The sequence below is a fragment of the Scyliorhinus canicula genome, chromosome 9 (genome assembly GCF_902713615.1).
Source record: "Scyliorhinus canicula chromosome 9, sScyCan1.1, whole genome shotgun sequence".
NCBI classification, from domain to species: Eukaryota; Metazoa; Chordata; class Chondrichthyes; order Carcharhiniformes; family Scyliorhinidae; genus Scyliorhinus; species Scyliorhinus canicula.
In genome coordinates, this window is record NC_052154.1 from 179,619,518 (window position 1) to 179,633,471 (window position 13,954).

Here is a 13,954-nt window from a genome sequence, read left to right on the forward strand (position 1 = left end):
TGGGTGCCATTCAGGTCAAACTATATTTCCAAGTTATTCCCCGGTATAACCCATACCTTCACCGAAGAATTTTACCTACTTACCCCTTAGTAGCATCGATGTCCTGGGTCCTGCATTGCTAAGGAAGTGAAGTAAGCTAATAACCACTTTTTCAGGTTAATTTATTTTATTATTATTATACTTTTTTTTTATAAGTTGCAAACACTTTCTTTACAGAAAGGAAAAACGATTAGTGATTCTGGATGCTGCTGGTTTGTTGTAGGGACCTTCAAACTCTCTCTCTCTTGTAGTTCTCCTCCCCTTCTCTCCTGTTGCTGTTTCTCTGTTTTCTCTGTTCTCTGTGTTCTGTCCTCTGTCCTCCCCATTGCTGCTGCTGGTACACTTCCTTAGGTGGGCCAATTTTATTTCAACCTTGCCCTTCATAGCCTGAGCTTTCTTGGGATCAATAACTCTCCCATCAAGTTTGTGCTCCCCATTCAATACCCTGTCTACTCTTTCAGGATCCTTGAAGAGGATAAATCCAAATCCTCGCGAACGCCCAGTCACAGGATCCATTTTAATTAAGCAGTCTACAATCTCTCCACGTCCAGAAAAGCAGTCCCTTAAATCTTTCTTACTTGTTTCCCAGCTGAGTCCACCAACAAACATCTTCCTTCTCATCCTCCTCATTCTTGCTGCCGTTTCTTTGAGCCTTCCACCTCCTTGAGGGGAGCGGAGCTCCCCCGGGCCGTCAGCTGTTCTTGCCTCGCGTTCTGCTGCTCTCTTCTGCTGCCTCGCGCGTGGGGGAAGGGGCGAGGGGAGCCCGCGCTTAGTGATTTTTGGCGGGAGAGATCGGGACCTCCGATAGGGAATGGACTACGGGGCTTAAAGGGGCAGTACATTACAATGTTTCAACAGCACAAAGAAATCTATGCAAACTCTCTTTTTCTTTTTCCCTTTCTCCTGCTGCAGGTTGTAATAACAATTCTGACAGACTGAAATTGACTGCATTTTTGACAGAAGAGCTGGCCACAGTTTCTGCTCTTTTCAGCTGCCACCAACCTCTTGTGGGATCTTTCCCTGCACTCTCCCAGACCAGATATTGGCAGACCTCCATGTTTCAAATGACACATTCTGTATTTTCCAGAACAGGGGTCAGAAAATTCCAGCGCGAGAATGCAATTTTGGTCTCTCTACCGAAGGAATGATGTACTTGTCTTCAAGGGGATGCTATAAAGATTGGTTGGATTGAATCCTGGAATGAAGCTACTGTCCTGTATTTATGGAGCGGGACTGTTGTCCTGTGAGGCCAGATTGAACACAATGGGCCTGTAAAGTTTCGAAGAATAAGAGGTGATCTCGTTAAAACATGAGAGACTCCGAGAGGGTTTGACGGTGCATATGTTGAGAGGCTGTTTCTCCAGGTCGGAGAGTTCAGAACCAGGGGGTGCCACCTCAGGATGAGGGATTGGATTTTGGACAGAGATGAGGAGAAATTTCTCCTTTGTGAATTTTTTAAATCCTCCGCTCAAGAGGGCTGTGAATTCTCAGTCACTGAGTATATTCCCGGCTGAGGTTAATAGATTTTTGAACTCTAGGGGAAGGAAGCGAAGGAGGGATTAAGTGGGAAAATTGGTTGACATTGAGAAGCACCCATGATTCTATTAAATATTGGAGCAGGTTCGAGGGACTTGGCATCTACATTTCTGCTCCTTTTTATCATGTTCTTTCATCAGCTCTTATGAGTTCTGCCAAGAATCAAATCGAGAACAGAGCAGCAACATTTGCAAAGTGCTAGGATAATGGTAGATTCTTATGTGACGGGTAGAGCCTGAAAAATAAATTATTGACCAATATTGAAACAATTGTTTTTCTGAAAAGGCACCTTACTTTCCAAAATAAGACAATTGGATGAAATTATGCATTTTACATGATGCGCTTTTGATTGGGGGTTGGTAAATGACATTTGCACAAATGTTCAAAGCTTCTTTGTCGATCATAATGGCAGTTTGATTTCTCAGTATGCTGCACTTTAAGGAGCCATTACTTCACCTTGCTTGATTACTGTTGAGTGCTTGTTAGATTCTTTGAGATGCCTCAAAAGGAGAAAAATCATAGCAGAGAAAGGAGCTGAGTAAATTTCAAAGAAAATCCCTATTTGAAGTTCGCAGATATTTCTCTGGTTTCTGTTATGGAAATGTTGCATTGGTTATAAGATGGTGGCAACAGGTCTTTCTATGATAATCATTGCAACAGAGGGAACCTACCGACAATATATTGGCCCAGATTTAAGTCTGAGTGGCCGAGTGCGGGGCACTATTTCGGCGGCCCAGGTCCGCGGGCTGAGTCTGCCATGGAGCATGGCGCGGCTGCTGGAAACTGCCGGCGTGCACATGCGCGGCCTCTGACCCAGAAGCGCGAGGGGCCGTATCAGCAGCTGGAGTTGCGAGCTTCACGGTAGCTGCCTGCTAGCCCACAGCAAAACTGTGAATCTGTGCTCTTTTGACATCAGTTTTCCTGGCATAAAAGACCACAGTTTTCACAACAGCTTGGGGACATAGTCCCAAAGACGGAGAATCCAGCCCATTATCTTTTGGCCTTCGTGCCTGTTCGACAATCATGGCTTAATTTTGACTGCCTTATATTGAGCATACTTGGGCTGCATGGTAGCATTGGGGATAGCATAATTGTTTCACAGCACCAGGGCCCCAGGTTCGATTCCGGCTTGGGTCACTGTCTGTGCGGAGTCATCACAACCTCCCCGTGTGTGCATGGGTTTCCTCCGGGTACTCCGGTTTCTTCCCACAGTCCAAAAATATGCAGATTAGGTGGATTTGCCATGATAAATTGCCCTTAGTGTCCAAAATTGCCCTTAGTGTTGGGTAGGGTTACTGGGTTATGGGGATAGGGTGGAGGTGTTGACCTTGGGTAGGGTTCTCTTTTCCGGAGCCGGTACAGACTCGATGGGTCGAATGACCTCCTTCTGCACTGTACATTCTATGATACTATCCGTTACTGTGGTAATATAGTCATTACCCAGAGCACAATACCTCCCCCTCATGATTAACATCAATGTCATGAAGCTTGGAAACCTGTGATCACTAATGTCCAGAAGAACATGGATAGAAGCGCATGTGAGCCACCTGAAAATCCTCCTCCAAGTTGCGAGAAACCCATGACTTCAGAAAATATCAGCGTTCCTTCATCAATACTGGGTAAAAATCCTGGAATTTCCAAGTAACAGCAGTATGAATGTACCTGCACCACATGGGCTACAATGGTTCAATTTGGCAACTCACCACCACCTACTCAAGGAAAATTAAAGTAAGAAGTCTTACAACACCAGGTTAAAGTCCAACAGGTTTGTTTGGAATCACTAGCTTTTAGAGCACTGAATGAAGAGGTATGTTCCACAAACATATGGAACTGTGTTGTGCTGTTCTAATCTAAAAAAATTCTAATCTACATATATATATATATACATATATATAGACAAAGTCAATGATGCAAGATGATACTTTGAATGCGAGTCTTTGCAGGTAATTAAGTCTTTACAGGTCCAGATAGTGCGACTGGAGAGAGGGATAATCACAGGTTAAACAGGTGTGAATTGTCTCAAACCAGCACAATTGGTAATATCTATGATCAAGGGAAATTAGAGATGGGTAATAAATGCTGGCCAAGCCCACATCCCATGAGCAAATATAGATTAACAATACCTGTACTACAGTTCCAGGTCACCATGCATTCAACGTCTGTCTCTATTTATTGCATCCTTAGCGTTTTTACGCTATGTGTGTAAATCTATTTCTCGTTGTCCCTCGCTAAATATATTATCTCACGTTACATTTTTCTGCCACATTTATGCCTTTCTGCCAACATGTCTATGTTTACCTGAAGTCTTGGGGGTTCTCTATTCCATCTGCCAAAGCCTAGCTGTTACCAGAAAGTTGCCTGCTCCCTCTAACCCAATTAGCCCACAGATTAGGACAGGATATGCCACTTCTACTTTGATCTATGAAACACCTATTTCCCCTAATTCCCAATACTTATCGGTCAGCCAATTTTCTATTTGTGTCGACACATCCCTCTCATACAGCTGGATTATTCCAATAAATTGCTTGTGATAATTTTATCGAATAACTTCCAAATATACTGCTACACTACGTTGGATTTATTTATCCAGTCAATGCTTTCTTTGAAGAAAACCTTATTGGATTTGTCAAAACTATCTTGCTTTTAACAGGTATGAGCTAGTTACATTTGATTAATTCGACGTTCACTAACTTAATTTGAATGATTGCTTTGAACTAACATTCTACTCCCATTTAAGGGTGCAATCTGTTTTTTAGTAGTGAAGTACTTTCAAGAGCTGTTGACCTTGAGGCCCCCAGCTGAGGCATGCAGCCAGTCAGCAGTATGTTCTATATAGGTCTGCAGACCACAATCATGGAAAGAGCAGGCAGCATCATGGTTATTTACCATTGGTCCCTCATGGAAAAATGTATGCAGAGAAGCACCTTTGATCACAAGTCCATCAGGCAGTGGTCTGCATGTAACATCCGAGCATCCATCGGAAAAAGGAGCTGGTGGATCCAGTCAGATGGCTCCCTGAACAGATCGTCAAGGTCATTCGGCAAAAAACGTCACTAAAATTTTCAAAAAAGCATAAAGCCCAGCTTGTCTGCCGGTGAGAAAGGCCCTCCTTTCCAATCCGCCCTACATTCCCGGAGTCTCACAAACTTCACTTGAATGATTGATTTTAAATGTCACCATGAGGTATCTGTGGTGGGGAAGGGACTGTTGTCCACCTCCTCGAGCAATGTGCCTTTGCAAAGAAGGTCTGGAGAGGGATGAGGTGTTTTTTGTCAAGGTTCTTCCCGAGCAGCTCCGTGAAGCAGACTCTCTGCTCTATGGGCTGTTCCCAGGGATACACGCCAAGACAAACGTCAGCTGTTGCTGTGGTATAATCGACTCGGTGAAAGGCTCTTTGGTCTTCCCGAAACCTCTTGGTCTTCCAGTGTAAAGAGTTGTCCTCGGCTGAGTGCTGAAGACTGGCACATTCCAAAGCTCAGCGCTATGTGCTGATGGATGCGCTAAAGCTTGAGGAAGCTGCCATAGAGGCACAACGGAGGAATGTTGCTGTCTAAGACCCTTCAGCCAGAGTGAACAGAGGGGAGTGGAATTGTACAGAGCCCCCTTGGGCTGTATTACTCACATTGTATGTATACAGTGAATATTACATGTATTACAATTGTATTGAAGCACCTCAGAGTACAACGTGATCTATGTAGACAACTTAAAGAACTTTACACCAAAGACATTTTGAAATGTCTTTAATGTTTCTTTGAATGTACTGAAGCATCCCATGAGTGTAGCCTGATGTATGTAAAGAACCTGAATATTATTGCATTTTATGCGATGGGCATTTTGAAATGTTTGTAATGTTCTTTCAGATATTTTATGGGAAAAGTATGCTTTTACCAAAGAAAGACAGCGTCACGGTTACGTGTCGTGGGCAGCCTCATGGTTATGTGCCGTGGGCAGCCTCATGGTTATGTGCCGTGGGCAGCCTCTCGGTTACGTGCCGTGGGCAGCCTCACGGTTACGTGCCGTGGGCAGCCTCTCGGTTACGTGCCGTGGGCGGCCTCTCGGTTACGTGCCGTGGGCAGTCTCTCGGTTACGTGCATTGGGCAGCCTCTCAGTTACGTGCTGGGGCAGCCTCTCAGTTACGTGCCGTGGGCAGCCTCTCAGTTACGTGCCGTGGGCAGCCTCATGGTTACGTGCCGTGGGCAGCCTCTCGGTTACGTGCCGTGGGCGGCCTCTCAGTTACGTGCATTGGGCAGCCTCTCGGTTACGTGCCGTGGGCAGCCTCATGGTTACGTGCCGTGGGCAGCCTCTCAGTTACGTGCCGTGGGCAGCCTCTCGGTTACGTGCCGTGGGCGGCCTCATGGTTACGTGCCGTGGGCAGCCTCTCGGTTACGTGCCGTGGGCAGCCTCTCGGTTACGTGCCGTGGGCAGTCTCACGGTTACGTGCCGTGGGCAGCCTCATGGTTACGTGCCGTGGGCAGCCTCTCGGTTACGTGCCATGGGCAGCCTCATGGTTACGTGCCGTGGGCAGCCTCATGGTTACGTGCCGTGGGCAGTCTCACGGTTACGTGCCGTGGGCAGCCTCTCGGTTACGTGCCATGGGCAGCCTCATGGTTACGTGCATTGGGCAGCCTCTCGGTTACGTGCCGTGGGCAGCCTCTCGGTTACGTGCCAGGGGCAGCCTCTCAGTTACGTGCCGTGGGCAGCCTCTCGGTTACGTGCCGTGGGCAGCCTCTCGGTTATGTGCCGTGGGCAGTCTCACGGTTACGTGCCGTGGGCAGCCTCATGGTTACGTGCCGTGGGCAGTCTCACGGTTACGTGCCGTGGGCAGCCTCATGGTTATGTGCCGTGGGCAGTCTCACGGTTACGTGCCGTGGGCGGCCTCATGGTTACGTGCCGTGGGCAGCCTCACGGTTATGTGCTGTGGGCAGCCTCATGGTTACGTGCCGTGGGCAGCCTCATGGTTACGTGCCGTGGGCGGCCTCATGGTTACGTGCCGTGGGCAGTCTCACGGTTACGTGCCATGGGCAGCCTCTCGGTTACGTGCTGTGGGCAGCCTCATGGTTACGTGCCGTGGGCGGCCTCATGGTTACGTGCCGTGGGCAGTCTCACGGTTACGTGCCATGGGCAGCCTCTCGGTTACGTGCAGTAGGCAGCCTTACGGTAATGTGCCGCTTCAGTTTGACGGGTACATGCTGCCTGCATCACTGTGATCAGAATTGGGCCAACATGATGATCTTGTGCACCCTAATCCAAATGTAATAGCTTTAAACAACCTTTTCGTTTCTACCTATTTTTTTCTTTCTTTTTCAATACCTGATTTGAGAATTAATTCACAAATTCTCATTCACCTTGATTTCCAAACCATCCTCTGTTTCTTAACATTTGAACCTCATTGATTTAGTCGATGTCTTGTATGCCCTGCTTTCACCAAAGTCCCAAATGCCCCATTGCCCTCACACCCACTGTTGTCAGCTCACACTTCCAGCAACATTGTGGGCAAAATAAACTAAAACCCAACAAAGCACTCTGCAAGATACCACAATCCAGTGTAATCTGTCTCAGTGACCAATACCATCAAGTACCCCATAATCCCTGCTATGTCAATATTTTATGTTGGAAAAATATTGGGGGAAATTTTAACTCTAACTTCTCCATAGAAATCGAGGGAATGAGCGGTGAAAATCCACCAGGTGATCCTCCCCTCCCTGCCTACCACACCCTGGCACCACCCAGTATTTAGCAGCGTGCCTGGACAGGTGACCATGATGATTTAAGATGATTGCCCTTTCAGGGTGATGCACTATCAATTACGACGAGACAAGAGTAGAGTGAAATCAAGGCTTTATTACGCAGAGATGTGTAGCCTCCCGCAGCTGCTGCCGAAATGGCTGCAGCTCGGAGAGCCCACACATTTATACTCCGCCTACTGGGCGGAGCCAGCAGGCAGGGATCTACCCCCGTACCTGTAGTGCAGGAGCCTTACCGTAATACACCTCATATGCGATATATACACAACAGTGGTGACTACCACACAGGGCAGCAGAGTAGAAGAGGGTCACCCATCTTGAGGCATCAATTGGGACCGTGTGTGGCTAATCACCCCATGGAGTTGGAGTCCTCTTTTAGGCAGAAGACTTGAAGAAGGCATGCAGTAGGGAATGGGGTAGCCGGTGTAATTCTCTTGAGCAGCCATGGGCTGCTGGCCTCTGTACAGTTTTTCTTCCCAATAAATACCTGTTGTTTTCAAAATAAGCGGGCAACGTGCATTGTCTCCTTGTACTGGCCCACTTCTGCACCACAGGGATTCTATGATTCCATGATTGAGCTGCAAAAATAACTTTAGCTTTTGCCTTCCCACCAGGTGACATTCTGTCAGAAAAGGACGAATCGGCGAAGACGTCAGGCGAAGTCAGCTTTTTCTAAAAAGTAAATTTTGTGTGCGTGTGTGGACAGTGGGGGTATGGTGGGGGGGGGGGGGGTGTGTACGGCAGGAGGAGGATTCCTCTTCAGAAACCTACAAGTAAATCTTGGCTTCCCCTGCCCAACTGTAACCCCAGCACTGCTGGATCTTCCCTGCTGTGCTCAGCCCTGACCTCAGCTTGGTTTCCATGCCTGTATTTTTGGGTCCAGCTATTCCGTACCTAGACTCATTGCAGAATTGCAGCTGCTGCTGCCCACCATGCATGTAGCCTGCAAACGCAATGCAAACTGGGTAATGATACCTCCAGGAGAGTCACATCCACTGGACTACAGCCCGGAGCTCCTAGTTTAGCACACTGGCTTATAATGCTGAACAAGACAGCAACGCGGCGGCCTCCCTGAATAGACGCCGGAATGTGGCGACTAGGGGCTTTTCGCAGTAACTTCATTGAAGCCTACTTGTGACAATAAGCTGTTATTATAAGGGGCTGGTTTAGCACAGGGCTAAATCGCTGGCTTTGAAGGCAGGCCAGCAGCACAGTTCAATCCCCGTACCAGCCTCCCTGAACAGGCGCTGGATGGTGGCGACTAGGGGCTTTTCACAGTGACTTAATTTGAAGCCTACTTGTGACAATAAGCGCTTTTCATTTCATTTCATTCTTTTCATTTTTTGGAGAGCCTGATATTCATTTATTCAATGGAACAAGACGAGCTGTAACGAATAAATCTCAATTCAAACTCTATCCATTTTCTGCAAGCCTTCCATCTACTGCAGGGGTGGGCAAACTACGGCCCGCGGGCCGCATGCGGCCCGCCAAAGGTATTTCTGCGGCCCACCAAGTCATTAAAAAAAAAAAAAAATTTTTTTTTTTAAATGTTTTTTTTAAAAAAAAATTTTTTAAGGTTAATGGGGGGGGGGGGGGGGGGCTGTTGGGTTACTTACTGGTATAGGGTGGATACGTTGACTTGAGTAGGGTGATCATTGCTCGGCACAACGTCGAGGGCCGAAGGGCCTGTTCTGTGCTGTACTGTTCTATGTTCTATATGAGGCGCCCAGAATCATAACCGGGTGAAGTAATTATTTTACTTAATATACTATGCGGCCCTTTGTGAATTGTGAATTTCTGAATGTGGCCCTTGCACGGAAAAGTTTGCCCACCCCTGATCTACTGTCAGCCATTGATCTTTGAGGGACCTGTACTTCACATAAGCAAAAAATGTGAATGGTTTAAACCATTACTCATTCACTATCACTAGACAGGGCTCCAAGTCCAAACAGGAAACTTAAATATCAACTCTCAATTCAAAGATAAAATATTCTGTAATTACCACATTTAATCATTTAAAAAAATCAATGAGCTCAAATTTTTAGGCTCAGTGTCGGGGGTTGAATTATTCAATGGGAATATTTTTGAGGGGTTTAAATCCTTGTATTTTCTTGATATGATGATTAGCTTGACTTTACCGTTGTTTCATGCTGGGGTCAAAGGAGCACGTGTGACCTGATCGACGCCATTTTGCAGTGGCCAGTTGGCACAATGAGATGTTCTCCCACTCACAGCTCCTTTTTCTCAATTAATCCCGGTCATGACCCCCCCCCCTCCTGAGCCCCCGCTCATTGAAAAGATGAATGAGAGAGTCATGGATTTAAACCCTTCAAAATAATCCCATTGGATAATTCAGCCCCCGCCATGAGAGGTGAGAGGGAGGGAGGGAAGCAGCCTGTGGGACAGGCAGGGAAGGTTAGTTTCTGATAGAGGTAGTGACTGGGAGAGTTGGCGAGAAGAAGTGAGTTGGCCTGTGGGAGAGGCAGCAAGCTGGTGGTAAATGGAAAGAGATTGGATGTTTTGGCCAGAAGTAGGAAGTTGATTTATGAGCTATATGAAATATTAAGGACCGTTTGATCAAACGTCCATGGTCAACATGAAATCATCTGTTACTTAAGTGTGTCGGTACTTGTTTTATTAAAACACTGTTTAGACCAAACTTGCTCCCAGCCATTGTTGAATTATTATTGTGATACAATACCCTGGACTCATTCAATATACAAGACACAAGGCACCAATCACTCAACAGATTTGATTAACATGCTGTGGTTTAGAATCACATGACAAGTAGTTCTGCCCATGACATCATACGGATACCACCGAAAAGCGCATTGCAACATCCCCTTTCTTTTTAACCACACTTTGGGGCAGCACAGTAGTTAGCTGCCCCACAGCTCCAGGGACCCGGGTTCAATTCCGGATTTGGGTGTCTGTGCGAAGTTTTTACTTTCTCTCCCCATGTCTGCGTGGGTTTTCTCTGCATGCTCCGGTTTCCTCCCATGGTCCAAAGATGTGCAGGTTTGCTAAATTGCTCCATAGTGTCAAAAAGGTTCAATGGGATTAAGGAGGATCGGGTGGAGGCGTGCACCTAAGTAGGGTGTTCTTTCCATAGGCCAGTGCAGACTCAATGGGCAAACTGGCCTTCTTTCCCGTACCGACCTCCCTGAACAGGCGCCGGAATGTGGCTACGAGGGGCCACTTTCCATTTACCACCAGCTTGCTGCCTCTCCCATGGCTACAAGGGGCTTTTCACAGTAACTTCATTGAAGCCTACTTGTGACAATAAGCGATTATTATTATTATGCACTGTACATTCCATGATTCCTCCCTTCTAAAGAAGTACAGCTATTTACAATACATGTTTAGATGAGTCTCTAAAGCATAAAAGTAATCTGTTGGTATGGCCCAGATTTTGTGATGGTAACCTTGTCTGTCGGCTTCTTTAAATGATCACAGTGATCTGTGGGATTATTATTCTTGGACATTGTTCCTGGTTGCATTTGGGATCATGTCCTTGATGTAATTGGACTGTACGGAGGTGCTGGAATGGATCTGATTTGTCTTCAGTTTTCATTGAGCTTTTATATGCAGTGACTTAAGAGGACCTTGGTTCTGAACAAATCCTTATTACCTCGGCTAGTGGGCGCATACTTTCTGTGGGACATTATATGCAAATTTGTTGCTCCAACTGTGAACTTGGAAATTCTGTATCCACAATTTTATCGTGCACCATGCTCATGTTCTCTTGTAGTTTTAAAAAAAGTTGCTCGCTGGTTTCTGAGTGAGTAGAGTGGGTAAGATAAGGTGAACTGGGATCCATGCACTTGCCAAACATGAGCTCTGATCATAGTTGCATTTTAAGGTTTTGCTCTCAAGTGTAAAATTACTTGGTCTGTCTACATTTAAAAATGAGAGATTTCACCATGTGAATCATTCATTCAGGCCACTAGATCAAGGGTAATGAGGAGAAAAGGTAGTGTGGTCAACATTCCACTTCTCACACATATCCTGAAATGGCTTACCAATACATTATGGACCGATGTCCGTCATGATCTCTTTCGGCACACCAAATCAACTGAAAATAGTACTTGGTGTACGTGCAACACATTGTTCAAGTGTCAAATTAATGTCCTTGGTAACATAGTCGTTGATGACAATGAAGCAGATGAAGGAAGCCAAGGAAGAAATAGCAGATGTTCGGAGGATGATTTTTTCAATCCTCACCAGGTACAATTGAGGTACCAGAGGATTGGAGGTCTGCAAATGTTGTTCCATTATTGAAAAAGGGTGATTGGGAAATTTGCAGAAGATACAAAAATTGACCGGGTAGTTGACAGTGAAGAGGATAGTTGTCAACTCCAGAATTATATCAATGTGTGGTTGCATGGGCAGAGAAGTGGCAAAGAGAATTACATCTGGAAAAGTGTGAGGGAATGTCTTTGGGAAGGGCCAACAAAGCAAGGGACTACCAATAAACAGGAAAATATTGAGAGGGGTTGAGGAAGTGTAAGAGTTAGGAGTGCATTTCCACAGATCACTGAAGGTGGCAGGGCAGGTAGACAAGGTGATCCAGAAAGTATGTGGAATACATTCCTTTATTGAGCAAAGTATTGAACAAAAAAGCAAGGCAATAATGATGGAACTGGTTACTCCACAGCTGGGATTTTGTGCACAGTTCTGGTCACCACATTGCAGGAACTATCTGAAGTGCTGGAACCAGAAAGGCTATAGACAAAGTGTTGGGAAATGGGATGAAAATGAGCAGCCATCTTTTTTTATTCTCTTCTTGGCCGGCACAAACACAATGGACTGAATGGCCTCTTTCTGCACCATAACCTTGTTTATGGTTCTCTGGTTCTAAGTCAGCATCACAGATATGAAAGTTGTTGGATGGGACTTTGGGTCAGGATTGGGGAGGAATGTTATGTGGAATCAATAGTGTTTTAAGTTAATTTGGCACAGGCTCTTGAGATACCTCTTACTTCTTGACAATGACTTCAATATCATTGTTCACACCCAACCAATAGACTGCCTTTCTTGAGAGTCTTCTCATCCATTCTATATCCGTGTATGAATGATGAAATTATTGAAGAATATCACGGAGCCAAGGCTCCAATGTGATGACCCGCCTGCCTTTAAACACGACTTCCCAGGAGATGCCTAGTTGGTCCCAATAAGGTCCAAATGGTTCCACTTGTTTGTGGCCGTGCAGAATTAAATTCAGCCATCCTTTGATGATGGCTTCCCACCTTTCTGTAGTGCAGAATCTTTTGTCATCTCTTCTTAGAGCTGCTGGCAAATATGATGTGCAAGATTTACCGGATCAATTTGGAGGGCACCTTAAAGTTCAATGTTAACTTTTAAATCTAAGGAAATATCTTTCATTTTTGTCAATCAGCTCATGTACATGTTTCTTTAAAAAATATTGATACTGATTCGTGTTTTTCTATTTTTACAAACAATACAGTACACCCTCAAAACGGGTACAGTACAGCTTGATCAATGCAGGAGGAAACCAATGTACTAGATTCTGTAAACCAGGTGCTTCCACATGTACAATAAGCAGAGAGGACAAGTAATAGAGTGGTGGGTGGGAGGGGGGACGACGAAGCTATGAAAAGTGATTCTCACCTTTGCGTCTGGTATATATAGAGGTGGAACGACATAGCCTATGGAAAACCTTGCAGGAATAATTCGGACGTGACGGAGCCTGAGTATTTGAGATAATGGTCCCATTTGTTTTGGAATGCATCCGAGTTGGATCGGAGTGTACAGGTTAGAAATTCCAGTGGGATGCAGTCCATAATAATTTGATGCCAATTCTGAACAGAAGAAGGCTTATCGCAAATCCTGGAACAAAGGATGCTTTCCATGCTGCAAATGTATTTTACAGCCTTTTCCCATTGGCATCAATTATCGTTTTGCCTGGAAGACCCAGGACCAAGAACGAAAGATCAAACTCTGAGGCCATATCGGATATCTTCTCAAGCTCTTTAAATACGTTATTGTTGACACCGGACCAGACGCAATGGGTACAGTCTCCTCTCACTAATTTACATTTGTAGAACAGTGAGGATATAGTGGGGTCGATCTTGTGTCATCAACTTGGTGTAACAGGCAGACGATGCAATATTTTAAGTTCTATTACAGACTGAAATTCTATTGGCATTTTCACAGATAGTGCCCCAGGTCACTTTGTTAACATTCACTGTGAGGTCTTTCTTCCAAGACTGCAGAATCTCTCGCACATTCGTAGAGGATCCAAAACATAATGCTAACTAATTGCTTTGATTCCATAGATAACAGGATTTGTTCCATCAGGGAGACCTATCAAGTTGCAGAAAAGACTTACTAAGAATCGTGCAATAGAAGCGGCAGAATTGGATCCTGGGAGAGGTCAACTCAGTCACCTCAACTGTACTGTGGGTAGCCAAAGAACCCCTCCAAAGACAAACAGGAGGAAGATCATCGTCCAAAAGAGGCAGCAGAAGAGGATTCTGGGAGAAGTCAACTTAATCACCTTGACTAACGTGGGTAGCCGAAGAAATGGTGTCAAAGAGCGGCTGGTAAATGGCAAGTAGTTTTTCCTTTCATTTTTGTATTTTTCTCTTGGCATTGTAGTTGTTGGAAGTTAA